Raw genomic sequence first — 27,544 nt, 5'->3', positions numbered from 1 at the left:
CAGGTGTAGTGACGTACAATCTAAAAAGAGAGAAGGAGCCAACAGCACCCGGTGTTCCCAGGCGGTCACCCATCCAAGTACTAACCGGGCCCGATGTTGCTTAACTTCGGTGATCGGACGAGAACCGGTGTATTCAACATGGTATGGCCGTTGGCGTCGTTATACTGTAGCTGCACGGCAGAAGAAGGCTTCGCCTCTCCTCCTAACACAAGCAATCGCTTTTTTCGGTGGCACATTTGACGCAAAGCACGTCCTTCCACCTCGAAGGCGACGCGCCGCCACGTGGGTCGGACGCACAACACAGCTGCTCGTTGCACCGCCTGTCATTCGTTTGGTTCGTGCGGCCTCCGACACTCGCGGGAGACGCACCTTGTTATCGTTATCCGGCGCAGGGCTTGCGCGCGGCCGGGCGGCTTGGGGACTCGCGGGGTGTGGCAGTGTCCTGCTGGACCGAGGGAAGCGTTCTCACCTGCCTGACACGCGTCGCGCTTCCAGATATTTGCGTAATTCGCACGGAGCATTCTCGGCTGTCCCCTTCCGTCCCGACTTGTCCCGACTTTGCTCGACTGCCGCTCGCTGCCGCTCGGGTCGCGGTCCGTAATGACAGCACAAGCACGAGAAACATCTGCGAGATGGGCGCGGGCCGAACCGGCGTGTCCGAGGCGCCGTGTGCGTCCGTTCGGAGCTACCAGAGCAGCTCTGTGCTGCGCCGTGCCGTGGAAAGGTGCGAAAACATGCACACAAGACACAGGCTGTTGGACAAAGTATCCCTCTCTTGTAGCGACGAAAGGTAAATTTTTGTTTACAAATTTGCCGTTGTGCACTGCTACAAAACAATATGCCCTGACGTATTTCACAACATTTCTGTCACTTCATACTGTTTTGTTATTTCCAGAGACTCTTTGGAAGTCTTCCTTGGCGCACTCTTTTCAAACTGAGTTCCTTAATATCGTATCTTACGATAGTTTAAAATCAGTATGGAAGCATCTTTGTCACATGAGAAAGGTAGCATGAAAAAAGGGCTGGCAGGGGTAGCGACAAGAAAGCAAGAAATGAAGACAGCCAGAGTTCCCAAGCGGTCGCCGATCCGAATACTAACGTTGTTGCTTATCATCGGTGGTCGGACAGGAACAGGTTTTTTTTTTTTTTTTAATGTAGTTAGTTTTTGGAATTTAGCGCTCCTACAAAACAGTAGGCTCTGACGCATTTCAAGAGCACATCTGTCGATTCGCAGTGTTTCGTTATTTTCAACGAGTTCCTAGCACTCTTCGTCCGCGCTTTCTTGTTCAAACTGAGTTCATTACTGTAATTTCGCATCTTACGTTTAATACAGTAGTTTAAAATGCTTGTGGAAGCATCTTTGTCGCACCTGAGAGTTTGTATGAAAAGAGGGCTGGCAGGTGTAGTGACGTACAATCTAAAAAGAGAGAAGGAGCCAACAGCACCCGGTGTTCCCAGGCGGTCACCCATCCAAGTACTAACCGGGCCCGATGTTGCTTAACTTCGGTGATCGGACGAGAACCGGTGTATTCAACATGGTATGGCCGTTGGCGTCGTTATACTGTAGCTGCACGGCGGAAGAAGGCTTCGCCTCTCCTCCTAACACAAGCAATCGCTTTTTTCGGTGGCACATTTGACGCAAAGCACGTCCTTCCACCTCGAAGGCGACGCGCCGCCACGTGGGTCGGACGCACAACACAGCTGCTCGTTGCACCGCCTGTCATTCGTTTGGTTCGTGCGGCCTCCGACACTCGCGGGAGACGCACCTTGTTATCGTTATCCGGCGCAGGGCTTGCGCGCGGCCGGGCGGCTTGGGGACTCGCGGGGTGTGGCAGTGTCCTGCTGGACCGAGGGAAGCGTTCTCACCTGCCTGACACGCGTCGCGCTTCCAGATATTTGCGTAATTCGCACGGAGCATTCTCGGCTGTCCCCTTCCGTCCCGACTTGTCCCGACTTTGCTCGACTGCCGCTCGCTGCCGCTCGGGTCGCGGTCCGTAATGACAGCACAAGCACGAGAAACATCTGCGAGATGGGCGCGGGCCGAACCGGCGTGTCCGAGGCGCCGTGTGCGTCCGTTCGGAGCTACCAGAGCAGCTCTGTGCTGCGCCGTGCCGTGGAAAGGTGCGAAAACATGCACACAAGACACAGGCTGTTGGACAAAGTATCCCTCTCTTGTAGCGACGAAAGGTAAATTTTTGTTTACAAATTTGCCGTTGTGCACTGCTACAAAACAATATGCCCTGACGTATTTCACAACATTTCTGTCACTTCATACTGTTTTGTTATTTCCAGAGACTCTTTGGAAGTCTTCCTTGGCGCACTCTTTTCAAACTGAGTTCCTTAATATCGTATCTTACGATAGTTTAAAATCAGTATGGAAGCATCTTTGTCACATGAGAAAGGTAGCATGAAAAAAGGGCTGGCAGGGGTAGCGACAAGAAAGCAAGAAATGAAGACAGCCAGAGTTCCCAAGCGGTCGCCGATCCGAATACTAACGTTGTTGCTTATCATCGGTGGTCGGACAGGAACAGGTTTTTTTTTTTTTTTTTTAATGTAGTTAGTTTTTGGAATTTAGCGCTCCTACAAAACAGTAGGCTCTGACGCATTTCAAGAGCACATCTGTCGATTCGCAGTGTTTCGTTATTTTCAACGAGTTCCTAGCACTCTTCGTCCGCGCTTTCTTGTTCAAACTGAGTTCATTACTGTAATTTCGCATCTTACGTTTAATACAGTAGTTTAAAATGCTTGTGGAAGCATCTTTGTCGCACCTGAGAGTTTGTATGAAAAGAGGGCTGGCAGGTGTAGTGACGTACAATCTAAAAAGAGAGAAGGAGCCAACAGCACCCGGTGTTCCCAGGCGGTCACCCATCCAAGTACTAACCGGGCCCGATGTTGCTTAACTTCGGTGATCGGACGAGAACCGGTGTATTCAACATGGTATGGCCGTTGGCGTCGTTATACTGTAGCTGCACGGCAGAAGAAGGCTTCGCCTCTCCTCCTAACACAAGCAATCGCTTTTTTCGGTGGCACATTTGACGCAAAGCACGTCCTTCCACCTCGAAGGCGACGCGCCGCCACGTGGGTCGGACGCACAACACAGCTGCTCGTTGCACCGCCTGTCATTCGTTTGGTTCGTGCGGCCTCCGACACTCGCGGGAGACGCACCTTGTTATCGTTATCCGGCGCAGGGCTTGCGCGCGGCCGGGCGGCTTGGGGACTCGCGGGGTGTGGCAGTGTCCTGCTGGACCGAGGGAAGCGTTCTCACCTGCCTGACACGCGTCGCGCTTCCAGATATTTGCGTAATTCGCACGGTGCATTCTCGGCTGTCCCCTTCCGTCCCGACTTGTCCCGACTTTGCTCGACTGCCGCTCGCTGCCGCTCGGGTCGCGGTCCGTAATGACAGCACAAGCACGAGAAACATCTGCGAGATGGGCGCGGGCCGAACCGGCGTGTCCGAGGCGCCGTGTGCGTCCGTTCGGAGCTACCAGAGCAGCTCTGTGCTGCGCCGTGCCGTGGAAAGGTGCGAAAACATGCACACAAGACACAGGCTGTTGGACAAAGTATCCCTCTCTTGTAGCGACGAAAGGTAAATTTTTGTTTACAAATTTGCCGTTGTGCACTGCTACAAAACAATATGCCCTGACGTATTTCACAACATTTCTGTCACTTCATACTGTTTTGTTATTTCCAGAGACTCTTTGGAAGTCTTCCTTGGCGCACTCTTTTCAAACTGAGTTCCTTAATATCGTATCTTACGATAGTTTAAAATCAGTATGGAAGCATCTTTGTCACATGAGAAAGGTAGCATGAAAAAAGGGCTGGCAGGGGTAGCGACAAGAAAGCAAGAAATGAAGACAGCCAGAGTTCCCAAGCGGTCGCCGATCCGAATACTAACGTTGTTGCTTATCATCGGTGGTCGGACAGGAACAGGTTTTTTTTTTTTTTTTTAATGTAGTTAGTTTTTGGAATTTAGCGCTCCTACAAAACAGTAGGCTCTGACGCATTTCAAGAGCACATCTGTCGATTCGCAGTGTTTCGTTATTTTCAACGAGTTCCTAGCACTCTTCGTCCGCGCTTTCTTGTTCAAACTGAGTTCATTACTGTAATTTCGCATCTTACGTTTAATACAGTAGTTTAAAATGCTTGTGGAAGCATCTTTGTCGCACCTGAGAGTTTGTATGAAAAGAGGGCTGGCAGGTGTAGTGACGTACAATCTAAAAAGAGAGAAGGAGCCAACAGCACCCGGTGTTCCCAGGCGGTCACCCATCCAAATACTAACCGGGCCCGATGTTGCTTAACTTCGGTGATCGGACGAGAACCGGTGTATTCAACATGGTATGGCCGTTGGCGTCGTTATACTGTAGCTGCACGGCAGAAGAAGGCTTCGCCTCTCCTCCTAACACAAGCAATCGCTTTTTTCGGTGGCACATTTGACGCAAAGCACGTCCTTCCACCTCGAAGGCGACGCGCCGCCACGTGGGTCGGACGCACAACACAGCTGCTCGTTGCACCGCCTGTCATTCGTTTGGTTCGTGCGGCCTCCGACACTCGCGGGAGACGCACCTTGTTATCGTTATCCGGCGCAGGGCTTGCGCGCGGCCGGGCGGCTTGGGGACTCGCGGGGTGTGGCAGTGTCCTGCTGGACCGAGGGAAGCGTTCTCACCTGCCTGACACGCGTCGCGCTTCCAGATATTTGCGTAATTCGCACGGTGCATTCTCGGCTGTCCCCTTCCGTCCCGACTTGTCCCGACTTTGCTCGACTGCCGCTCGCTGCCGCTCGGGTCGCGGTCCGTAATGACAGCACAAGCACGAGAAACATCTGCGAGATGGGCGCGGGCCGAACCGGCGTGTCCGAGGCGCCGTGTGCGTCCGTTCGGAGCTACCAGAGCAGCTCTGTGCTGCGCCGTGCCGTGGAAAGGTGCGAAAACATGCACACAAGACACAGGCTGTTGGACAAAGTATCCCTCTCTTGTAGCGACGAAAGGTAAATTTTTGTTTACAAATTTGCCGTTGTGCACTGCTACAAAACAATATGCCCTGACGTATTTCACAACATTTCTGTCACTTCATACTGTTTTGTTATTTCCAGAGACTCTTTGGAAGTCTTCCTTGGCGCACTCTTTTCAAACTGAGTTCCTTAATATCGTATCTTACGATAGTTTAAAATCAGTATGGAAGCATCTTTGTCACATGAGAAAGGTAGCATGAAAAAAGGGCTGGCAGGGGTAGCGACAAGAAAGCAAGAAATGAAGACAGCCAGAGTTCCCAAGCGGTCGCCGATCCGAATACTAACGTTGTTGCTTATCATCGGTGGTCGGACAGGAACAGGTTTTTTTTTTTTTTTTAATGTAGTTAGTTTTTGGAATTTAGCGCTCCTACAAAACAGTAGGCTCTGACGCATTTCAAGAGCACATCTGTCGATTCGCAGTGTTTCGTTATTTTCAACGAGTTCCTAGCACTCTTCGTCCGCGCTTTCTTGTTCAAACTGAGTTCATTACTGTAATTTCGCATCTTACGTTTAATACAGTAGTTTAAAATGCTTGTGGAAGCATCTTTGTCGCACCTGAGAGTTTGTATGAAAAGAGGGCTGGCAGGTGTAGTGACGTACAATCTAAAAAGAGAGAAGGAGCCAACAGCACCCGGTGTTCCGAGGCGGTCACCCATCCAAGTACTAACCGGGCCCGATGTTGCTTAACTTCGGTGATCGGACGAGAACCGGTGTATTCAACATGGTATGGCCGTTGGCGTCCTTATACTGTAGCTGCACGGCAGAAGAAGGCTTCGCCTCTCCTCCTAACACAAGCAATCGCTTTTTTCGGTGGCACATTTGACGCAAAGCACGTCCTTCCACCTCGAAGGCGACGCGCCGCCACGTGGGTCGGACGCACAACACAGCTGCTCGTTGCACCGCCTGTCATTCGTTTGGTTCGTGCGGCCTCCGACACTCGCGGGAGACGCACCTTGTTATCGTTATCCGGCGCAGGGCTTGCGCGCGGCCGGGCGGCTTGGGGACTCGCGGGGTGTGGCAGTGTCCTGCTGGACCGAGGGAAGCGTTCTCACCTGCCTGACACGCGTCGCGCTTCCAGATATTTGCGTAATTCGCACGGTGCATTCTCGGCTGTCCCCTTCCGTCCCGACTTGTCCCGACTTTGCTCGACTGCCGCTCGCTGCCGCTCGGGTCGCGGTCCGTAATGACAGCACAAGCACGAGAAACATCTGCGAGATGGGCGCGGGCCGAACCGGCGTGTCCGAGGCGCCGTGTGCGTCCGTTCGGAGCTACCAGAGCAGCTCTGTGCTGCGCCGTGCCGTGGAAAGGTGCGAAAACATGCACACAAGACACAGGCTGTTGGACAAAGTATCCCTCTCTTGTAGCGACGAAAGGTAAATTTTTGTTTACAAATTTGCCGTTGTGCACTGCTACAAAACAATATGCCCTGACGTATTTCACAACATTTCTGTCACTTCATACTGTTTTGTTATTTCCAGAGACTCTTTGGAAGTCTTCCTTGGCGCACTCTTTTCAAACTGAGTTCCTTAATATCGTATCTTACGATAGTTTAAAATCAGTATGGAAGCATCTTTGTCACATGAGAAAGGTAGCATGAAAAAAGGGCTGGCAGGGGTAGCGACAAGAAAGCAAGAAATGAAGACAGCCAGAGTTCCCAAGCGGTCGCCGATCCGAATACTAACGTTGTTGCTTATCATCGGTGGTCGGACAGGAACAGGTTTTTTTTTTTTTTTTAATGTAGTTAGTTTTTGGAATTTAGCGCTCCTACAAAACAGTAGGCTCTGACGCATTTCAAGAGCACATCTGTCGATTCGCAGTGTTTCGTTATTTTCAACGAGTTCCTAGCACTCTTCGTCCGCGCTTTCTTGTTCAAACTGAGTTCATTACTGTAATTTCGCATCTTACGTTTAATACAGTAGTTTAAAATGCTTGTGGAAGCATCTTTGTCGCACCTGAGAGTTTGTATGAAAAGAGGGCTGGCAGGTGTAGTGACGTACAATCTAAAAAGAGAGAAGGAGCCAACAGCACCCGGTGTTCCCAGGCGGTCACCCATCCAAGTACTAACCGGGCCCGATGTTGCTTAACTTCGGTGATCGGACGAGAACCGGTGTATTCAACATGGTATGGCCGTTGGCGTCCTTATACTGTAGCTGCACGGCAGAAGAAGGCTTCGCCTCTCCTCCTAACACAAGCAATCGCTTTTTTCGGTGGCACATTTGACGCAAAGCACGTCCTTCCACCTCGAAGGCGACGCGCCGCCACGTGGGTCGGACGCACAACACAGCTGCTCGTTGCACCGCCTGTCATTCGTTTGGTTCGTGCGGCCTCCGACACTCGCGGGAGACGCACCTTGTTATCGTTATCCGGCGCAGGGCTTGCGCGCGGCCGGGCGGCTTGGGGACTCGCGGGGTGTGGCAGTGTCCTGCTGGACCGAGGGAAGCGTTCTCACCTGCCTGACACGCGTCGCGCTTCCAGATATTTGCGTAATTCGCACGGTGCATTCTCGGCTGTCCCCTTCCGTCCCGACTTGTCCCGACTTTGCTCGACTGCCGCTCGCTGCCGCTCGGGTCGCGGTCCGTAATGACAGCACAAGCACGAGAAACATCTGCGAGATGGGCGCGGGCCGAACCGGCGTGTCCGAGGCGCCGTGTGCGTCCGTTCGGAGCTACCAGAGCAGCTCTGTGCTGCGCCGTGCCGTGGAAAGGTGCGAAAACATGCACACAAGACACAGGCTGTTGGACAAAGTATCCCTCTCTTGTAGCGACGAAAGGTAAATTTTTGTTTACAAATTTGCCGTTGTGCACTGCTACAAAACAATATGCCCTGACGTATTTCACAACATTTCTGTCACTTCATACTGTTTTGTTATTTCCAGAGACTCTTTGGAAGTCTTCCTTGGCGCACTCTTTTCAAACTGAGTTCCTTAATATCGTATCTTACGATAGTTTAAAATCAGTATGGAAGCATCTTTGTCACATGAGAAAGGTAGCATGAAAAAAGGGCTGGCAGGGGTAGCGACAAGAAAGCAAGAAATGAAGACAGCCAGAGTTCCCAAGCGGTCGCCGATCCGAATACTAACGTTGTTGCTTATCATCGGTGGTCGGACAGGAACAGGTTTTTTTTTTTTTTTTAATGTAGTTAGTTTTTGGAATTTAGCGCTCCTACAAAACAGTAGGCTCTGACGCATTTCAAGAGCACATCTGTCGATTCGCAGTGTTTCGTTATTTTCAACGAGTTCCTAGCACTCTTCGTCCGCGCTTTCTTGTTCAAACTGAGTTCATTACTGTAATTTCGCATCTTACGTTTAATACAGTAGTTTAAAATGCTTGTGGAAGCATCTTTGTCGCACCTGAGAGTTTGTATGAAAAGAGGGCTGGCAGGTGTAGTGACGTACAATCTAAAAAGAGAGAAGGAGCCAACAGCACCCGGTGTTCCCAGGCGGTCACCCATCCAAGTACTAACCGGGCCCGATGTTGCTTAACTTCGGTGATCGGACGAGAACCGGTGTATTCAACATGGTATGGCCGTTGGCGTCCTTATACTGTAGCTGCACGGCAGAAGAAGGCTTCGCCTCTCCTCCTAACACAAGCAATCGCTTTTTTCGGTGGCACATTTGACGCAAAGCACGTCCTTCCACCTCGAAGGCGACGCGCCGCCACGTGGGTCGGACGCACAACACAGCTGCTCGTTGCACCGCCTGTCATTCGTTTGGTTCGTGCGGCCTCCGACACTCGCGGGAGACGCACCTTGTTATCGTTATCCGGCGCAGGGCTTGCGCGCGGCCGGGCGGCTTGGGGACTCGCGGGGTGTGGCAGTGTCCTGCTGGACCGAGGGAAGCGTTCTCACCTGCCTGACACGCGTCGCGCTTCCAGATATTTGCGTAATTCGCACGGTGCATTCTCGGCTGTCCCCTTCCGTCCCGACTTGTCCCGACTTTGCTCGACTGCCGCTCGCTGCCGCTCGGGTCGCGGTCCGTAATGACAGCACAAGCACGAGAAACATCTGCGAGATGGGCGCGGGCCGAACCGGCGTGTCCGAGGCGCCGTGTGCGTCCGTTCGGAGCTACCAGAGCAGCTCTGTGCTGCGCCGTGCCGTGGAAAGGTGCGAAAACATGCACACAAGACACAGGCTGTTGGACAAAGTATCCCTCTCTTGTAGCGACGAAAGGTAAATTTTTGTTTACAAATTTGCCGTTGTGCACTGCTACAAAACAATATGCCCTGACGTATTTCACAACATTTCTGTCACTTCATACTGTTTTGTTATTTCCAGAGACTCTTTGGAAGTCTTCCTTGGCGCACTCTTTTCAAACTGAGTTCCTTAATATCGTATCTTACGATAGTTTAAAATCAGTATGGAAGCATCTTTGTCACATGAGAAAGGTAGCATGAAAAAAGGGCTGGCAGGGGTAGCGACAAGAAAGCAAGAAATGAAGACAGCCAGAGTTCCCAAGCGGTCGCCGATCCGAATACTAACGTTGTTGCTTATCATCGGTGGTCGGACAGGAACAGGTTTTTTTTTATTTTTTTAATGTAGTTAGTTTTTGGAATTTAGCGCTCCTACAAAACAGTAGGCTCTGACGCATTTCAAGAGCACATCTGTCGATTCGCAGTGTTTCGTTATTTTCAACGAGTTCCTAGCACTCTTCGTCCGCGCTTTCTTGTTCAAACTGAGTTCATTACTGTAATTTCGCATCTTACGTTTAATACAGTAGTTTAAAATGCTTGTGGAAGCATCTTTGTCGCACCTGAGAGTTTGTATGAAAAGAGGGCTGGCAGGTGTAGTGACGTACAATCTAAAAAGAGAGAAGGAGCCAACAGCACCCGGTGTTCCCAGGCGGTCACCCATCCAAGTACTAACCGGGCCCGATGTTGCTTAACTTCGGTGATCGGACGAGAACCGGTGTATTCAACATGGTATGGCCGTTGGCGTCCTTATACTGTAGCTGCACGGCAGAAGAAGGCTTCGCCTCTCCTCCTAACACAAGCAATCGCTTTTTTCGGTGGCACATTTGACGCAAAGCACGTCCTTCCACCTCGAAGGCGACGCGCCGCCACGTGGGTCGGACGCACAACACAGCTGCTCGTTGCACCGCCTGTCATTCGTTTGGTTCGTGCGGCCTCCGACACTCGCGGGAGACGCACCTTGTTATCGTTATCCGGCGCAGGGCTTGCGCGCGGCCGGGCGGCTTGGGGACTCGCGGGGTGTGGCAGTGTCCTGCTGGACCGAGGGAAGCGTTCTCACCTGCCTGACACGCGTCGCGCTTCCAGATATTTGCGTAATTCGCACGGTGCATTCTCGGCTGTCCCCTTCCGTCCCGACTTGTCCCGACTTTGCTCGACTGCCGCTCGCTGCCGCTCGGGTCGCGGTCCGTAATGACAGCACAAGCACGAGAAACATCTGCGAGATGGGCGCGGGCCGAACCGGCGTGTCCGAGGCGCCGTGTGCGTCCGTTCGGAGCTACCAGAGCAGCTCTGTGCTGCGCCGTGCCGTGGAAAGGTGCGAAAACATGCACACAAGACACAGGCTGTTGGACAAAGTATCCCTCTCTTGTAGCGACGAAAGGTAAATTTTTGTTTACAAATTTGCCGTTGTGCACTGCTACAAAACAATATGCCCTGACGTATTTCACAACATTTCTGTCACTTCATACTGTTTTGTTATTTCCAGAGACTCTTTGGAAGTCTTCCTTGGCGCACTCTTTTCAAACTGAGTTCCTTAATATCGTATCTTACGATAGTTTAAAATCAGTATGGAAGCATCTTTGTCACATGAGAAAGGTAGCATGAAAAAAGGGCTGGCAGGGGTAGCGACAAGAAAGCAAGAAATGAAGACAGCCAGAGTTCCCAAGCGGTCGCCGATCCGAATACTAACGTTGTTGCTTATCATCGGTGGTCGGACAGGAACAGGTTTTTTTTTTTTTTTTTTAATGTAGTTAGTTTTTGGAATTTAGCGCTCCTACAAAACAGTAGGCTCTGACGCATTTCAAGAGCACATCTGTCGATTCGCAGTGTTTCGTTATTTTCAACGAGTTCCTAGCACTCTTCGTCCGCGCTTTCTTGTTCAAACTGAGTTCATTACTGTAATTTCGCATCTTACGTTTAATACAGTAGTTTAAAATGCTTGTGGAAGCATCTTTGTCGCACCTGAGAGTTTGTATGAAAAGAGGGCTGGCAGGTGTAGTGACGTACAATCTAAAAAGAGAGAAGGAGCCAACAGCACCCGGTGTTCCCAGGCGGTCACCCATCCAAGTACTAACCGGGCCCGATGTTGCTTAACTTCGGTGATCGGACGAGAACCGGTGTATTCAACATGGTATGGCCGTTGGCGTCCTTATACTGTAGCTGCACGGCAGAAGAAGGCTTCGCCTCTCCTCCTAACACAAGCAATCGCTTTTTTCGGTGGCACATTTGACGCAAAGCACGTCCTTCCACCTCGAAGGCGACGCGCCGCCACGTGGGTCGGACGCACAACACAGCTGCTCGTTGCACCGCCTGTCATTCGTTTGGTTCGTGCGGCCTCCGACACTCGCGGGAGACGCACCTTGTTATCGTTATCCGGCGCAGGGCTTGCGCGCGGCCGGGCGGCTTGGGGACTCGCGGGGTGTGGCAGTGTCCTGCTGGACCGAGGGAAGCGTTCTCACCTGCCTGACACGCGTCGCGCTTCCAGATATTTGCGTAATTCGCACGGTGCATTCTCGGCTGTCCCCTTCCGTCCCGACTTGTCCCGACTTTGCTCGACTGCCGCTCGCTGCCGCTCGGGTCGCGGTCCGTAATGACAGCACAAGCACGAGAAACATCTGCGAGATGGGCGCGGGCCGAACCGGCGTGTCCGAGGCGCCGTGTGCGTCCGTTCGGAGCTACCAGAGCAGCTCTGTGCTGCGCCGTGCCGTGGAAAGGTGCGAAAACATGCACACAAGACACAGGCTGTTGGACAAAGTATCCCTCTCTTGTAGCGACGAAAGGTAAATTTTTGTTTACAAATTTGCCGTTGTGCACTGCTACAAAACAATATGCCCTGACGTATTTCACAACATTTCTGTCACTTCATACTGTTTTGTTATTTCCAGAGACTCTTTGGAAGTCTTCCTTGGCGCACTCTTTTCAAACTGAGTTCCTTAATATCGTATCTTACGATAGTTTAAAATCAGTATGGAAGCATCTTTGTCACATGAGAAAGGTAGCATGAAAAAAGGGCTGGCAGGGGTAGCGACAAGAAAGCAAGAAATGAAGACAGCCAGAGTTCCCAAGCGGTCGCCGATCCGAATACTAACGTTGTTGCTTATCATCGGTGGTCGGACAGGAACAGGTTTTTTTTTATTTTTTTAATGTAGTTAGTTTTTGGAATTTAGCGCTCCTACAAAACAGTAGGCTCTGACGCATTTCAAGAGCACATCTGTCGATTCGCAGTGTTTCGTTATTTTCAACGAGTTCCTAGCACTCTTCGTCCGCGCTTTCTTGTTCAAACTGAGTTCATTACTGTAATTTCGCATCTTACGTTTAATACAGTAGTTTAAAATGCTTGTGGAAGCATCTTTGTCGCACCTGAGAGTTTGTATGAAAAGAGGGCTGGCAGGTGTAGTGACGTACAATCTAAAAAGAGAGAAGGAGCCAACAGCACCCGGTGTTCCCAGGCGGTCACCCATCCAAGTACTAACCGGGCCCGATGTTGCTTAACTTCGGTGATCGGACGAGAACCGGTGTATTCAACATGGTATGGCCGTTGGCGTCCTTATACTGTAGCTGCACGGCAGAAGAAGGCTTCGCCTCTCCTCCTAACACAAGCAATCGCTTTTTTCGGTGGCACATTTGACGCAAAGCACGTCCTTCCACCTCGAAGGCGACGCGCCGCCACGTGGGTCGGACGCACAACACAGCTGCTCGTTGCACCGCCTGTCATTCGTTTGGTTCGTGCGGCCTCCGACACTCGCGGGAGACGCACCTTGTTATCGTTATCCGGCGCAGGGCTTGCGCGCGGCCGGGCGGCTTGGGGACTCGCGGGGTGTGGCAGTGTCCTGCTGGACCGAGGGAAGCGTTCTCACCTGCCTGACACGCGTCGCGCTTCCAGATATTTGCGTAATTCGCACGGTGCATTCTCGGCTGTCCCCTTCCGTCCCGACTTGTCCCGACTTTGCTCGACTGCCGCTCGCTGCCGCTCGGGTCGCGGTCCGTAATGACAGCACAAGCACGAGAAACATCTGCGAGATGGGCGCGGGCCGAACCGGCGTGTCCGAGGCGCCGTGTGCGTCCGTTCGGAGCTACCAGAGCAGCTCTGTGCTGCGCCGTGCCGTGGAAAGGTGCGAAAACATGCACACAAGACACAGGCTGTTGGACAAAGTATCCCTCTCTTGTAGCGACGAAAGGTAAATTTTTGTTTACAAATTTGCCGTTGTGCACTGCTACAAAACAATATGCCCTGACGTATTTCACAACATTTCTGTCACTTCATACTGTTTTGTTATTTCCAGAGACTCTTTGGAAGTCTTCCTTGGCGCACTCTTTTCAAACTGAGTTCCTTAATATCGTATCTTACGATAGTTTAAAATCAGTATGGAAGCATCTTTGTCACATGAGAAAGGTAGCATGAAAAAAGGGCTGGCAGGGGTAGCGACAAGAAAGCAAGAAATGAAGACAGCCAGAGTTCCCAAGCGGTCGCCGATCCGAATACTAACGTTGTTGCTTATCATCGGTGGTCGGACAGGAACAGGTTTTTTTTTTTTTTTTAATGTAGTTAGTTTTTGGAATTTAGCGCTCCTACAAAACAGTAGGCTCTGACGCATTTCAAGAGCACATCTGTCGATTCGCAGTGTTTCGTTATTTTCAACGAGTTCCTAGCACTCTTCGTCCGCGCTTTCTTGTTCAAACTGAGTTCATTACTGTAATTTCGCATCTTACGTTTAATACAGTAGTTTAAAATGCTTGTGGAAGCATCTTTGTCGCACCTGAGAGTTTGTATGAAAAGAGGGCTGGCAGGTGTAGTGACGTACAATCTAAAAAGAGAGAAGGAGCCAACAGCACCCGGTGTTCCCAGGCGGTCACCCATCCAAGTACTAACCGGGCCCGATGTTGCTTAACTTCGGTGATCGGACGAGAACCGGTGTATTCAACATGGTATGGCCGTTGGCGTCCTTATACTGTAGCTGCACGGCAGAAGAAGGCTTCGCCTCTCCTCCTAACACAAGCAATCGCTTTTTTCGGTGGCACATTTGACGCAAAGCACGTCCTTCCACCTCGAAGGCGACGCGCCGCCACGTGGGTCGGACGCACAACACAGCTGCTCGTTGCACCGCCTGTCATTCGTTTGGTTCGTGCGGCCTCCGACACTCGCGGGAGACGCACCTTGTTATCGTTATCCGGCGCAGGGCTTGCGCGCGGCCGGGCGGCTTGGGGACTCGCGGGGTGTGGCAGTGTCCTGCTGGACCGAGGGAAGCGTTCTCACCTGCCTGACACGCGTCGCGCTTCCAGATATTTGCGTAATTCGCACGGTGCATTCTCGGCTGTCCCCTTCCGTCCCGACTTGTCCCGACTTTGCTCGACTGCCGCTCGCTGCCGCTCGGGTCGCGGTCCGTAATGACAGCACAAGCACGAGAAACATCTGCGAGATGGGCGCGGGCCGAACCGGCGTGTCCGAGGCGCCGTGTGCGTCCGTTCGGAGCTACCAGAGCAGCTCTGTGCTGCGCCGTGCCGTGGAAAGGTGCGAAAACATGCACACAAGACACAGGCTGTTGGACAAAGTATCCCTCTCTTGTAGCGACGAAAGGTAAATTTTTGTTTACAAATTTGCCGTTGTGCACTGCTACAAAACAATATGCCCTGACGTATTTCACAACATTTCTGTCACTTCATACTGTTTTGTTATTTCCAGAGACTCTTTGGAAGTCTTCCTTGGCGCACTCTTTTCAAACTGAGTTCCTTAATATCGTATCTTACGATAGTTTAAAATCAGTATGGAAGCATCTTTGTCACATGAGAAAGGTAGCATGAAAAAAGGGCTGGCAGGGGTAGCGACAAGAAAGCAAGAAATGAAGACAGCCAGAGTTCCCAAGCGGTCGCCGATCCGAATACTAACGTTGTTGCTTATCATCGGTGGTCGGACAGGAACAGGTTTTTTTTTTTTTTAATGTAGTTAGTTTTTGGAATTTAGCGCTCCTACAAAACAGTAGGCTCTGACGCATTTCAAGAGCACATCTGTCGATTCGCAGTGTTTCGTTATTTTCAACGAGTTCCTAGCACTCTTCGTCCGCGCTTTCTTGTTCAAACTGAGTTCATTACTGTAATTTCGCATCTTACGTTTAATACAGTAGTTTAAAATGCTTGTGGAAGCATCTTTGTCGCACCTGAGAGTTTGTATGAAAAGAGGGCTGGCAGGTGTAGTGACGTACAATCTAAAAAGAGAGAAGGAGCCAACAGCACCCGGTGTTCCCAGGCGGTCACCCATCCAAGTACTAACCGGGCCCGATGTTGCTTAACTTCGGTGATCGGACGAGAACCGGTGTATTCAACATGGTATGGCCGTTGGCGTCCTTATACTGTAGCTGCACGGCAGAAGAAGGCTTCGCCTCTCCTCCTAACACAAGCAATCGCTTTTTTCGGTGGCACATTTGACGCAAAGCACGTCCTTCCACCTCGAAGGCGACGCGCCGCCACGTGGGTCGGACGCACAACACAGCTGCTCGTTGCACCGCCTGTCATTCGTTTGGTTCGTGCGGCCTCCGACACTCGCGGGAGACGCACCTTGTTATCGTTATCCGGCGCAGGGCTTGCGCGCGGCCGGGCGGCTTGGGGACTCGCGGGGTGTGGCAGTGTCCTGCTGGACCGAGGGAAGCGTTCTCACCTGCCTGACACGCGTCGCGCTTCCAGATATTTGCGTAATTCGCACGGTGCATTCTCGGCTGTCCCCTTCCGTCCCGACTTGTCCCGACTTTGCTCGACTGCCGCTCGCTGCCGCTCGGGTCGCGGTCCGTAATGACAGCACAAGCACGAGAAACATCTGCGAGATGGGCGCGGGCCGAACCGGCGTGTCCGAGGCGCCGTGTGCGTCCGTTCGGAGCTACCAGAGCAGCTCTGTGCTGCGCCGTGCCGTGGAAAGGTGCGAAAACATGCACACAAGACACAGGCTGTTGGACAAAGTATCCCTCTCTTGTAGCGACGAAAGGTAAATTTTTGTTTACAAATTTGCCGTTGTGCACTGCTACAAAACAATATGCCCTGACGTATTTCACAACATTTCTGTCACTTCATACTGTTTTGTTATTTCCAGAGACTCTTTGGAAGTCTTCCTTGGCGCACTCTTTTCAAACTGAGTTCCTTAATATCGTATCTTACGATAGTTTAAAATCAGTATGGAAGCATCTTTGTCACATGAGAAAGGTAGCATGAAAAAAGGGCTGGCAGGGGTAGCGACAAGAAAGCAAGAAATGAAGACAGCCAGAGTTCCCAAGCGGTCGCCGATCCGAATACTAACGTTGTTGCTTATCATCGGTGGTCGGACAGGAACAGGTTTTTTTTTTTTTTTTAATGTAGTTAGTTTTTGGAATTTAGCGCTCCTACAAAACAGTAGGCTCTGACGCATTTCAAGAGCACATCTGTCGATTCGCAGTGTTTCGTTATTTTCAACGAGTTCCTAGCACTCTTCGTCCGCGCTTTCTTGTTCAAACTGAGTTCATTACTGTAATTTCGCATCTTACGTTTAATACAGTAGTTTAAAATGCTTGTGGAAGCATCTTTGTCGCACCTGAGAGTTTGTATGAAAAGAGGGCTGGCAGGTGTAGTGACGTACAATCTAAAAAGAGAGAAGGAGCCAACAGCACCCGGTGTTCCCAGGCGGTCACCCATCCAAGTACTAACCGGGCCCGATGTTGCTTAACTTCGGTGATCGGACGAGAACCGGTGTATTCAACATGGTATGGCCGTTGGCGTCCTTATACTGTAGCTGCACGGCAGAAGAAGGCTTCGCCTCTCCTCCTAACACAAGCAATCGCTTTTTTCGGTGGCACATTTGACGCAAAGCACGTCCTTCCACCTCGAAGGCGACGCGCCGCCACGTGGGTCGGACGCACAACACAGCTGCTCGTTGCACCGCCTGTCATTCGTTTGGTTCGTGCGGCCTCCGACACTCGCGGGAGACGCACCTTGTTATCGTTATCCGGCGCAGGGCTTGCGCGCGGCCGGGCGGCTTGGGGACTCGCGGGGTGTGGCAGTGTCCTGCTGGACCGAGGGAAGCGTTCTCACCTGCCTGACACGCGTCGCGCTTCCAGATATTTGCGTAATTCGCACGGTGCATTCTCGGCTGTCCCCTTCCGTCCCGACTTGTCCCGACTTTGCTCGACTGCCGCTCGCTGCCGCTCGGGTCGCGGTCCGTAATGACAGCACAAGCACGAGAAACATCTGCGAGATGGGCGCGGGCCGAACCGGCGTGTCCGAGGCGCCGTGTGCGTCCGTTCGGAGCTACCAGAGCAGCTCTGTGCTGCGCCGTGCCGTGGAAAGGTGCGAAAACATGCACACAAGACACAGGCTGTTGGACAAAGTATCCCTCTCTTGTAGCGACGAAAGGTAAATTTTTGTTTACAAATTTGCCGTTGTGCACTGCTACAAAACAATATGCCCTGACGTATTTCACAACATTTCTGTCACTTCATACTGTTTTGTTATTTCCAGAGACTCTTTGGAAGTCTTCCTTGGCGCACTCTTTTCAAACTGAGTTCCTTAATATCGTATCTTACGATAGTTTAAAATCAGTATGGAAGCATCTTTGTCACATGAGAAAGGTAGCATGAAAAAAGGGCTGGCAGGGGTAGCGACAAGAAAGCAAGAAATGAAGACAGCCAGAGTTCCCAAGCGGTCGCCGATCCGAATACTAACGTTGTTGCTTATCATCGGTGGTCGGACAGGAACAGGTTTTTTTTTTTTTTTAATGTAGTTAGTTTTTGGAATTTAGCGCTCCTACAAAACAGTAGGCTCTGACGCATTTCAAGAGCACATCTGTCGATTCGCAGTGTTTCGTTATTTTCAACGAGTTCCTAGCACTCTTCGTCCGCGCTTTCTTGTTCAAACTGAGTTCATTACTGTAATTTCGCATCTTACGTTTAATACAGTAGTTTAAAATGCTTGTGGAAGCATCTTTGTCGCACCTGAGAGTTTGTATGAAAAGAGGGCTGGCAGGTGTAGTGACGTACAATCTAAAAAGAGAGAAGGAGCCAACAGCACCCGGTGTTCCCAGGCGGTCACCCATCCAAGTACTAACCGGGCCCGATGTTGCTTAACTTCGGTGATCGGACGAGAACCGGTGTATTCAACATGGTATGGCCGTTGGCGTCGTTATACTGTAGCTGCACGGCAGAAGAAGGCTTCGCCTCTCCTCCTAACACAAGCAATCGCTTTTTTCGGTGGCACATTTGACGCAAAGCACGTCCTTCCACCTCGAAGGCGACGCGCCGCCACGTGGGTCGGACGCACAACACAGCTGCTCGTTGCACCGCCTGTCATTCGTTTGGTTCGTGCGGCCTCCGACACTCGCGGGAGACGCACCTTGTTATCGTTATCCGGCGCAGGGCTTGCGCGCGGCCGGGCGGCTTGGGGACTCGCGGGGTGTGGCAGTGTCCTGCTGGACCGAGGGAAGCGTTCTCACCTGCCTGACACGCGTCGCGCTTCCAGATATTTGCGTAATTCGCACGGTGCATTCTCGGCTGTCCCCTTCCGTCCCGACTTGTCCCGACTTTGCTCGACTGCCGCTCGCTGCCGCTCGGGTCGCGGTCCGTAATGACAGCACAAGCACGAGAAACATCTGCGAGATGGGCGCGGGCCGAACCGGCGTGTCCGAGGCGCCGTGTGCGTCCGTTCGGAGCTACCAGAGCAGCTCTGTGCTGCGCCGTGCCGTGGAAAGGTGCGAAAACATGCACACAAGACACAGGCTGTTGGACAAAGTATCCCTCTCTTGTAGCGACGAAAGGTAAATTTTTGTTTACAAATTTGCCGTTGTGCACTGCTACAAAACAATATGCCCTGACGTATTTCACAACATTTCTGTCACTTCATACTGTTTTGTTATTTCCAGAGACTCTTTGGAAGTCTTCCTTGGCGCACTCTTTTCAAACTGAGTTCCTTAATATCGTATCTTACGATAGTTTAAAATCAGTATGGAAGCATCTTTGTCACATGAGAAAGGTAGCATGAAAAAAGGGCTGGCAGGGGTAGCGACAAGAAAGCAAGAAATGAAGACAGCCAGAGTTCCCAAGCGGTCGCCGATCCGAATACTAACGTTGTTGCTTATCATCGGTGGTCGGACAGGAACAGGTTTTTTTTTTTTTTAATGTAGTTAGTTTTTGGAATTTAGCGCTCCTACAAAACAGTAGGCTCTGACGCATTTCAAGAGCACATCTGTCGATTCGCAGTGTTTCGTTATTTTCAACGAGTTCCTAGCACTCTTCGTCCGCGCTTTCTTGTTCAAACTGAGTTCATTACTGTAATTTCGCATCTTACGTTTAATACAGTAGTTTAAAATGCTTGTGGAAGCATCTTTGTCGCACCTGAGAGTTTGTATGAAAAGAGGGCTGGCAGGTGTAGTGACGTACAATCTAAAAAGAGAGAAGGAGCCAACAGCACCTTTTTTTTTTTTTTTTTTTTTTTTTTTGATGACATGCAAGCGTTCGTCATATCACGTCAACATTAGTATTATCATTACTGCCAGATAGGAAAAGTAGAAATGTCAAGGTCGGGTATGCAGTCTCATAGGGTAAGTGACAATTTGGTGAACGCATGGGCTAAAGCGACATGCAAAAAATTGGCATAAGTCAGGGAATAAGCCGTTCGACCAAGTGTCTGACGATGTTCCGCCCACAGGTAAGACAGAAAATCGACAGCATCAGTCAATTTCAGGGTGAAAATACAAAAAATCGTATGTCCCAAAATCCAAAGTGTGGCATTTCGTTTGGCGGCCGGATAAGCTGCGCACTGAGGCACGATGGCGTCCAAGGCCGTCACCTGCCGCCTGTCCACCCTGTTGATTAAGCGCACCATGTCACACGCAATATCCCAAACAACACGGAATTTTCGACACTCGAATCGGTGTTCGATGGTGTCCTCCTCAGGACACGAATCACAGACACCTGAAGAAATCAGATCGATAGAGTGCAGCTTAGCGTTAGTTGGAAATGTGCGGTTGACCACTTTATACCACGTCGCGTGAACGTGGGCCGGAATGACGGCGGCGGCGAGGTTTCTCCACACCACCTTCCAGTCATGCTGAGGTAGCCGATACTCCCATTTATTCCTGCTTGGCGAGCCCCGAAGAGCGCGAAGAATGTCACCGACATTGCACGCACGGACATCACCAAGCACTAGATAGCTGTTATTAATATAATACCGGCGTACGAAGTTCAAGGTGTACGGAATATGACCGACCGAGACCGGAGCAATCACAGATGGTGGGCGATATGCATTGAACAAGGCAGCCGTCGGACTGCACGGCCCCTTGTCAATCACCACCGTTGTCCGCTTCACGAAGAGCGCCGCGCACTTGTGGCGAAAATCAACTAAACCCAGCCCCCCCTCCGCCAGACTCAAGGTACAGGTTGCCAGGGAGACCTTAAAAATGTCACCCTTCCACAGCAACCAATAGACCGCCTGTTGAATGGCCCTTTCCAGCTGTTTCGGCACAGGTAGGACTTGTGCCAGATACCACGCTTTTGCCAAAATCTGCGTGTTGATAAGAGCCACCCGTTGACGGAGCGCCAAATTCCGAGAGGCATACAATTTTGCAACAGCCCGAACCTTGTACAGCGTGGACCGCCAATTAAGAGCTTCCATACGCTGCGTATTGTCAGTCAGAATGACACCGAGAACCGTCTGCCGTTGCTTGACACAAAACCAGTCGCCGTGGACAGTACGCAGTCGAGGTGTAAGAGGGAGCAAAACAGTTTTCCGAGGATTGACGACAGCCCCCGTTGCTCTCTCGAATCGCTGCAAAACACCATGCAGCCTGTCAATGTCCTCTGGCTGGTCAAGGAACACGCCGAGGTCGTCGGCATACGCCCTGCAGATCAGCTGATCGTCACCAATGCGAATGCCTCGGCAATCCTGGGCGATACAGCGGAGGAGCGGATCCAACGCCAAAGCGAAGAGCGACATTGACAAGGGGCAACCCTGACGAACTGAACGGCTAATCGGAATCACACGACTGGCAATTCCGTTGATTACGACCCGCGACGTGGCATTCCGCAAAATATTGTGCACCATCTTCGTCATTTTAGTGCCAAATCCAAAACCGACCAACACCTGCCGCAGATAGTTGTGACTAATCCGATCGAAGGCGTTTTTGAAATCGACCAGCATTATCCCAGCCGTCCGGAGCCTGTGACTTTTAACATAGCCGATGCAGTCCCGGTACGCCAGGACAGCATCGAAAATGTTACGGTCCCTGACAGCACACGTCTGATGTTCACTCACCACCTTCGGCATAACGTTCGTCAGTCTGTGAGTGATGCACCGTGCTATAATTTTATAGTCGGCGTTCAGTAAGGTTATCGGACGAACACTGTCGAGATGTGGTGTTGTGGTCGATTTCGGAATGAGTGCAATGCGCCCTTCGGAAAATTCCGCCGGAATATCAACGCCGTTATGGATCTCATTCATGATGTCAATTAAAACACGACTTAAAAGACGGAAAAACTTTAAATAAAATTCTGCGGGAATCCCGTCCAGTCCAGGGGACCTGCCCCTAGGACTCCGTTTCACAGCTGCATCTAAGTCATCAAACGTAAAAGGTTCATTTAAAACAGCCCTATCCTGTCGCGTTAACACACGTGGCACTCTCTGCAAAAAATCGCGCAGCGCCGCGGCGTCTACGTCCACGTGTCTAAAGAGCGTCGCAAAATGCGCGTGAACTTCCCGCTCAATGGCCGCACCATCTGAGGTGGACGTGCCGTCCTGCTGGATCCATTTACGGATAGCCAACCGCTCGCGCCGCCGGCGCTCCCTGTGTAGGTGGTAAAGAGAGAGCGGTTCCCCTTCTACGTCACCCACCGGTTGGCTCCGCGCGATAGCCCCAACACCCTTCCGACGAAGATCATCGAGGAGCTTGGCCTTAAATTGATTAAAAACAGGAAGCAAGTCAGGAGACGCCGTGACCCGCTGAGCGAGATCCTTTAAACAGTCCTGGTAAAAACGTGTCGTCGACCGACGCCAATGCGCCGCATCGAGACTAAAATCGATTAAAAAACGCCTAATAGCCGGCTTGGCTACCCCCACCCACCAAACGAGAGTATTGCCGTCATCGCCTTTATCACGCAAGAGCTTGCGCCACAACGCAGTAAACTGAGACGTGAGACTGGCATCGTCCAAAAGACTACAGTTAAATTTCCAAGTATTGTTGCGCCGAGTAGGGCGCGCACGCGGTAGGAGGAGCTGACACAAGTAGCCGCAATGGTCTGAAAAAATGACCGGCAACACGTCCGCCTTCCGGACGTGGGCGGCGAGCGGCGAAGACACATAGATCCTGTCGAGTCTACTGTGACCGGTGGCGTAAAAGTGCGTGAAATGCGTCTTGTCCGGATTAAGGACACGCCACGTGTCCCGGAGCCGAAAGCTGTCAACCAACGTACGCAATTCCTGGCACCAGTTAGGACGCGGCGCCTGATCTCGACCATCAATTACTGCATTAAAGTCACCACCAATCACTAAGTCAGTACGATTGTGATGGAGAAGTTGACAAAGATCCTGACCATAAAACTTATTGCGCGCTGGTTTGTCACCGGCATGAGCGTACACATTAACAAAAGCAACACCGTTAATGGTACATGCAATAGCGCGGCCATTTGGCAATATTTCAAGATTGCCAACATCAAATTCCGGACGAATTAAGATGGCAGTACCAGTCTGTTCGTCCGACATTACATTATCAACGACAGTAAAATCAGAAGTGTCAAGTAAAAACAACAGAGCCTGACGCGTAACTTCCTGTAAGAATGCCACATGACAATGGGAATCATGTAAAAAAGCGAGTAAGGCCGACAACTTGTGTGGATTACTCAGCTTGTTAACATTGATAGTTAAAATATTCCACGAGCAACGCTCAGGCTCCATACACAATTAAAAGACACAAGCACAAAAAACTCCTCATTTAAAAACAGACAGCAGACATGGACGGAATTCCAGCCACCAGAAGGATAAAAGGTATGCTAAAAAGACGGGTTGTAATTCCCGTCAACCGGATTAGGCGACAACAAAGGAATCAGTAAGTCGTCTCACCACCTTCCACGTCCTCCGCCCACGCAGTGCGGTGGACGGGAGTGGGGGTGGACGCGATCCCAGAATCTGCGCCACCGGAAGCTACCGACAAAGGATCAACGGCGGGCATCTCCACGTCGGAAGAAGTCGGCACTCGCTCGGGGGCAGAAGGACAGACACGACGCTGGTGGGTGTCTTCGGCCTTCCGTTTCGTCGGCAATTGCGGCGTCGCCACAGCCAAAGCCGTGTCGGCCGTCACAACTGAATCGGAACCAACGGGCTGCTGACTTAAAACGGTTCGTAAATGTCGAACAGCGACATCACGCTTCTGATCGGCAACGTTTGGATCGTCAGGCAAACGCTGGCGAGAAGCGGCACGCCGTTGTTGTTGTTGATGTTGTGATTGCTGTGTGTGACGCCCGGAGCCGGAAGCCTGAGACTGCCGCCGCTCGGGGTCTAGGTCCCGACGCGCGACACGCTGTTGTGAGTCCTGCCGACCAACCCGCGACTGCCGGGAAGCGGCGGGGGTACGGTCAGCCGGAGACGGACTGCGGTCCGGTCGTGTAAACCCCCTGCCTGAGGAAGGCGACCGACCGACACTGCGTGCACGTTGCCTGCTAGAACTTCGAGACGGAAATTCATCACGCCGCGGTTTCGGAGTCGCAAAAAAATCCTGCGAGTCCACGGCAGCAGTGGGAACGGGAGCACTGGCGGCCACGTCAACGAAGTCAGTCACCGTACCAGAGAATTCCGGTACCGACACAGTCTGCGAAACAGCTGTCGACACTAAATCAGTCGCCGACGTGGGCGCGGGTTCGGACACAGTTGCAAGTGAAACATCGGGCAGAGACAGAATTTCGGCAGCCTGGACAGTAGCCGTAGCCTGTGCAGAATCATCAGACTCAGAAACAAGGTCACTGCTGGGAGGGGACACATCCATGGCAACCGCGGAGGCAGCGAGGTTAGCATCGGCCACGCGGCGCGAAGGTGCGGGGGGGGCTGTACCTAAGACCGTGGCGGCGACAGAGGCAAAGCTGGCCCCGCGCAAACTGTCGTCAATCGGTAACTGAGCGGGCCGTTTGCGTTTCGGGCAGTCTTGCCGGTAATGACCGACACCATTGCAAAATGAACAAGTTTGAGGCTGTCCACTATAAGTCACAAACGCACGGTGGCCGTTAACCAAAATAAAGGACGGAATGTGTTGCCTGACAACCATTTTCACGCTCCGCACACCGTTCTCGACTTGAAAAATGTATGCAGACGACCATTTCTCCTTCACAACAGATAACACAGTGCCATATGGCCGCAAGTGACGAGAAATAGTGTCGTTGCGAATTTCAAACGGAAGGTTAAAGATCCGTATTTGTCGAACACCAAAACCAGCGTGAGACACAGTTACATTACTAATATTTCCGTTAAGGTGGCGAAATTTGCGAATACCGTCATTAACAGAAACAACAGCATCACACAGATCGGAAGATTTGAGTTTCAAAAACACAGAATTTAAGAACGTATCGAACTGAATACCGAGTACGTCAGTAGTAGACAACAACAAATCCTCAATTAACCAACGATGAATTTCAAAAGCCGAGGGTTTTTCTACAGAACGATCAAACTCGCACTGAACATTGTTCTGTCTCTCTTCACTGTCATCATAAACCAAATCCATTACTTACAGTCAGTAGAAGTTTAACCACGTGGCAAAGGAAGCAGACGACACGCGAGGCGCCGCCGGCCAAGTCGCACAAGGAAGTACTGCTCGCTCGGCACCGAGGTGTTGCCAGGCGGGCAGACAGCCAAGTACTAACCAGGCCCGATGTTGCTTAACTTCGGTGATCGGACGAGAACCGGTGTATTCAACATGGTATGGCCGTTGGCGTCGTTATACTGTAGCTGCACGGCAGAAGAAGGCTTCGCCTCTCCTCCTAACACAAGCAATCGCTTTTTTCGGTGGCACATTTGACACAAAGCACGTCCTTCCACCTCGAAGGCGACGCGCCGCCACGTGGGTCGGACGCACAACACAGCTGCTCGTTGCACCGCCTGTCATTCGTTTGGTTCGTGCGGCCTCCGACACTCGCGGGAGACGCACCTTGTTATCGTTATCCGGCGCAGGGCTTGCGCGCGGCCGGGCGGCTTGGGGACTCGCGGGGTGTGGCAGTGTCCTGCTGGACCGAGGGAAGCGTTCTCACCTGCCTGACACGCGTCGCGCTTCCAGATATTTGCGTAATTCGCACGGTGCATTCTCGGCTGTCCCCTTCCGTCCCGACTTGTCCCGACTTTGCTCGACTGCCGCTCGCTGCCGCTCGGGTCGCGGTCCGTAATGACAGCACAAGCACGAGAAACATCTGCGAGATGGGCGCGGGCCGAACCGGCGTGTCCGAGGCGCCGTGTGCGTCCGTTCGGAGCTACCAGAGCAGCTCTGTGCTGCGCCGTGCCGTGGAAAGGTGCGAAAACATGCACACAAGACACAGGCTGTTGGACAAAGTATCCCTCTCTTGTAGCGACGAAAGGTAAATTTTTGTTTACAAATTTGCCGTTGTGCACTGCTACAAAACAATATGCCCTGACGTATTTCACAACATTTCTGTCACTTCATACTGTTTTGTTATTTCCAGAGACTCTTTGGAAGTCTTCCTTGGCGCACTCTTTTCAAACTGAGTTCCTTAATATCGTATCTTACGATAGTTTAAAATCAGTATGGAAGCATCTTTGTCACATGAGAAAGGTAGCATGAAAAAAGGGCTGGCAGGGGTAGCGACAAGAAAGCAAGAAATGAAGACAGCCAGAGTTCCCAAGCGGTCGCCGATCCGAATACTAACGTTGTTGCTTATCATCGGTGGTCGGACAGGAACAGGTTTTTTTTTTTTTTAATGTAGTTAGTTTTTGGAATTTAGCGCTCCTACAAAACAGTAGGCTCTGACGCATTTCAAGAGCACATCTGTCGATTCGCAGTGTTTCGTTATTTTCAACGAGTTCCTAGCACTCTTCGTCCGCGCTTTCTTGTTCAAACTGAGTTCATTACTGTAATTTCGCATCTTACGTTTAATACAGTAGTTTAAAATGCTTGTGGAAGCATCTTTGTCGCACCTGAGAGTTTGTATGAAAAGAGGGCTGGCAGGTGTAGTGACGTACAATCTAAAAAGAGAGAAGGAGCCAACAGCACCCGGTGTTCCCAGGCGGTCACCCATCCAAGTACTAACCGGGCCCGATGTTGCTTAACTTCGGTGATCGGACGAGAACCGGTGTATTCAACATGGTATGGCCGTTGGCGTCCTTATACTGTAGCTGCACGGCAGAAGAAGGCTTCGCCTCTCCTCCTAACACAAGCAATCGCTTTTTTCGGTGGCACATTTGACGCAAAGCACGTCCTTCCACCTCGAAGGCGACGCGCCGCCACGTGGGTCGGACGCACAACACAGCTGCTCGTTGCACCGCCTGTCATTCGTTTGGTTCGTGCGGCCTCCGACACTCGCGGGAGACGCACCTTGTTATCGTTATCCGGCGCAGGGCTTGCGCGCGGCCGGGCGGCTTGGGGACTCGCGGGGTGTGGCAGTGTCCTGCTGGACCGAGGGAAGCGTTCTCACCTGCCTGACACGCGTCGCGCTTCCAGATATTTGCGTAATTCGCACGGTGCATTCTCGGCTGTCCCCTTCCGTCCCGACTTGTCCCGACTTTGCTCGACTGCCGCTCGCTGCCGCTCGGGTCGCGGTCCGTAATGACAGCACAAGCACGAGAAACATCTGCGAGATGGGCGCGGGCCGAACCGGCGTGTCCGAGGCGCCGTGTGCGTCCGTTCGGAGCTACCAGAGCAGCTCTGTGCTGCGCCGTGCCGTGGAAAGGTGCGAAAACATGCACACAAGACACAGGCTGTTGGACAAAGTATCCCTCTCTTGTAGCGACGAAAGGTAAATTTTTGTTTACAAATTTGCCGTTGTGCACTGCTACAAAACAATATGCCCTGACGTATTTCACAACATTTCTGTCACTTCATACTGTTTTGTTATTTCCAGAGACTCTTTGGAAGTCTTCCTTGGCGCACTCTTTTCAAACTGAGTTCCTTAATATCGTATCTTACGATAGTTTAAAATCAGTATGGAAGCATCTTTGTCACATGAGAAAGGTAGCATGAAAAAAGGGCTGGCAGGGGTAGCGACAAGAAAGCAAGAAATGAAGACAGCCAGAGTTCCCAAGCGGTCGCCGATCCGAATACTAACGTTGTTGCTTATCATCGGTGGTCGGACAGGAACAGGTTTTTTTTTTTTTTTTAATGTAGTTAGTTTTTGGAATTTAGCGCTCCTACAAAACAGTAGGC

At 51.5% G+C, this 27,544-nt stretch overlaps 15 non-coding genes and 1 pseudogene across 15 annotated transcripts; all 16 read right to left on the bottom strand.

Moving 5' to 3' along the window:
• Positions 1 to 36: 36 nt before the first annotated feature.
• On the bottom strand, positions 37 to 155 carry LOC126323981 (5S ribosomal RNA). Its single transcript, XR_007559796.1, has one exon. It is a non-coding gene; the product is annotated as a 5S ribosomal RNA (ribosomal RNA).
• Positions 156 to 1,433: 1,278 nt separating this feature from the next.
• Positions 1,434 to 1,552, bottom strand: LOC126323980 (5S ribosomal RNA). Its single transcript, XR_007559795.1, has one exon. It is a non-coding gene; the product is annotated as a 5S ribosomal RNA (ribosomal RNA).
• Positions 1,553 to 2,832: 1,280 nt separating this feature from the next.
• LOC126323979 (5S ribosomal RNA) lies at positions 2,833 to 2,951 on the bottom strand. The gene has a single exon (XR_007559794.1). It is a non-coding gene; the product is annotated as a 5S ribosomal RNA (ribosomal RNA).
• A 1,279-nt stretch (positions 2,952 to 4,230) lies between these two features.
• On the bottom strand, positions 4,231 to 4,349 carry LOC126323991 (5S ribosomal RNA). Its single transcript, XR_007559805.1, has one exon. It is a non-coding gene; the product is annotated as a 5S ribosomal RNA (ribosomal RNA).
• A 1,278-nt stretch (positions 4,350 to 5,627) lies between these two features.
• LOC126323992 (5S ribosomal RNA) lies at positions 5,628 to 5,746 on the bottom strand. Its single transcript, XR_007559806.1, has one exon. It is a non-coding gene; the product is annotated as a 5S ribosomal RNA (ribosomal RNA).
• Positions 5,747 to 7,024: 1,278 nt separating this feature from the next.
• LOC126323978 (5S ribosomal RNA) lies at positions 7,025 to 7,143 on the bottom strand. Its single transcript, XR_007559793.1, has one exon. It is a non-coding gene; the product is annotated as a 5S ribosomal RNA (ribosomal RNA).
• A 1,278-nt stretch (positions 7,144 to 8,421) lies between these two features.
• Positions 8,422 to 8,540, bottom strand: LOC126323976 (5S ribosomal RNA). Its single transcript, XR_007559791.1, has one exon. It is a non-coding gene; the product is annotated as a 5S ribosomal RNA (ribosomal RNA).
• Positions 8,541 to 9,819: 1,279 nt separating this feature from the next.
• LOC126323975 (5S ribosomal RNA) lies at positions 9,820 to 9,938 on the bottom strand. The gene has a single exon (XR_007559790.1). It is a non-coding gene; the product is annotated as a 5S ribosomal RNA (ribosomal RNA).
• A 1,280-nt stretch (positions 9,939 to 11,218) lies between these two features.
• Positions 11,219 to 11,337, bottom strand: LOC126323974 (5S ribosomal RNA). The gene has a single exon (XR_007559789.1). It is a non-coding gene; the product is annotated as a 5S ribosomal RNA (ribosomal RNA).
• Positions 11,338 to 12,616: 1,279 nt separating this feature from the next.
• On the bottom strand, positions 12,617 to 12,735 carry LOC126323973 (5S ribosomal RNA). The gene has a single exon (XR_007559788.1). It is a non-coding gene; the product is annotated as a 5S ribosomal RNA (ribosomal RNA).
• Positions 12,736 to 14,013: 1,278 nt separating this feature from the next.
• On the bottom strand, positions 14,014 to 14,132 carry LOC126323972 (5S ribosomal RNA). The gene has a single exon (XR_007559787.1). It is a non-coding gene; the product is annotated as a 5S ribosomal RNA (ribosomal RNA).
• A 1,276-nt stretch (positions 14,133 to 15,408) lies between these two features.
• Positions 15,409 to 15,527, bottom strand: LOC126323971 (5S ribosomal RNA). The gene has a single exon (XR_007559786.1). It is a non-coding gene; the product is annotated as a 5S ribosomal RNA (ribosomal RNA).
• A 1,278-nt stretch (positions 15,528 to 16,805) lies between these two features.
• On the bottom strand, positions 16,806 to 16,924 carry LOC126323970 (5S ribosomal RNA). Its single transcript, XR_007559785.1, has one exon. It is a non-coding gene; the product is annotated as a 5S ribosomal RNA (ribosomal RNA).
• A 1,277-nt stretch (positions 16,925 to 18,201) lies between these two features.
• LOC126323969 (5S ribosomal RNA) lies at positions 18,202 to 18,320 on the bottom strand. Its single transcript, XR_007559784.1, has one exon. It is a non-coding gene; the product is annotated as a 5S ribosomal RNA (ribosomal RNA).
• Positions 18,321 to 24,989: 6,669 nt separating this feature from the next.
• Positions 24,990 to 25,107, bottom strand: LOC126323994 (5S ribosomal RNA; annotated as a pseudogene).
• A 1,276-nt stretch (positions 25,108 to 26,383) lies between these two features.
• Positions 26,384 to 26,502, bottom strand: LOC126323967 (5S ribosomal RNA). Its single transcript, XR_007559783.1, has one exon. It is a non-coding gene; the product is annotated as a 5S ribosomal RNA (ribosomal RNA).
• Between the last annotated feature and the right edge of the window lie 1,042 nt (positions 26,503 to 27,544).

This window comes from Schistocerca gregaria, unplaced genomic scaffold, assembly GCF_023897955.1.
Source record: "Schistocerca gregaria isolate iqSchGreg1 unplaced genomic scaffold, iqSchGreg1.2 ptg000877l, whole genome shotgun sequence".
Taxonomy (NCBI): Eukaryota; Metazoa; Arthropoda; class Insecta; order Orthoptera; family Acrididae; genus Schistocerca; species Schistocerca gregaria.
Note: the sequence above shows the minus strand (reverse complement) of the source record. Positions and strands in the feature narration are given on the sequence as shown.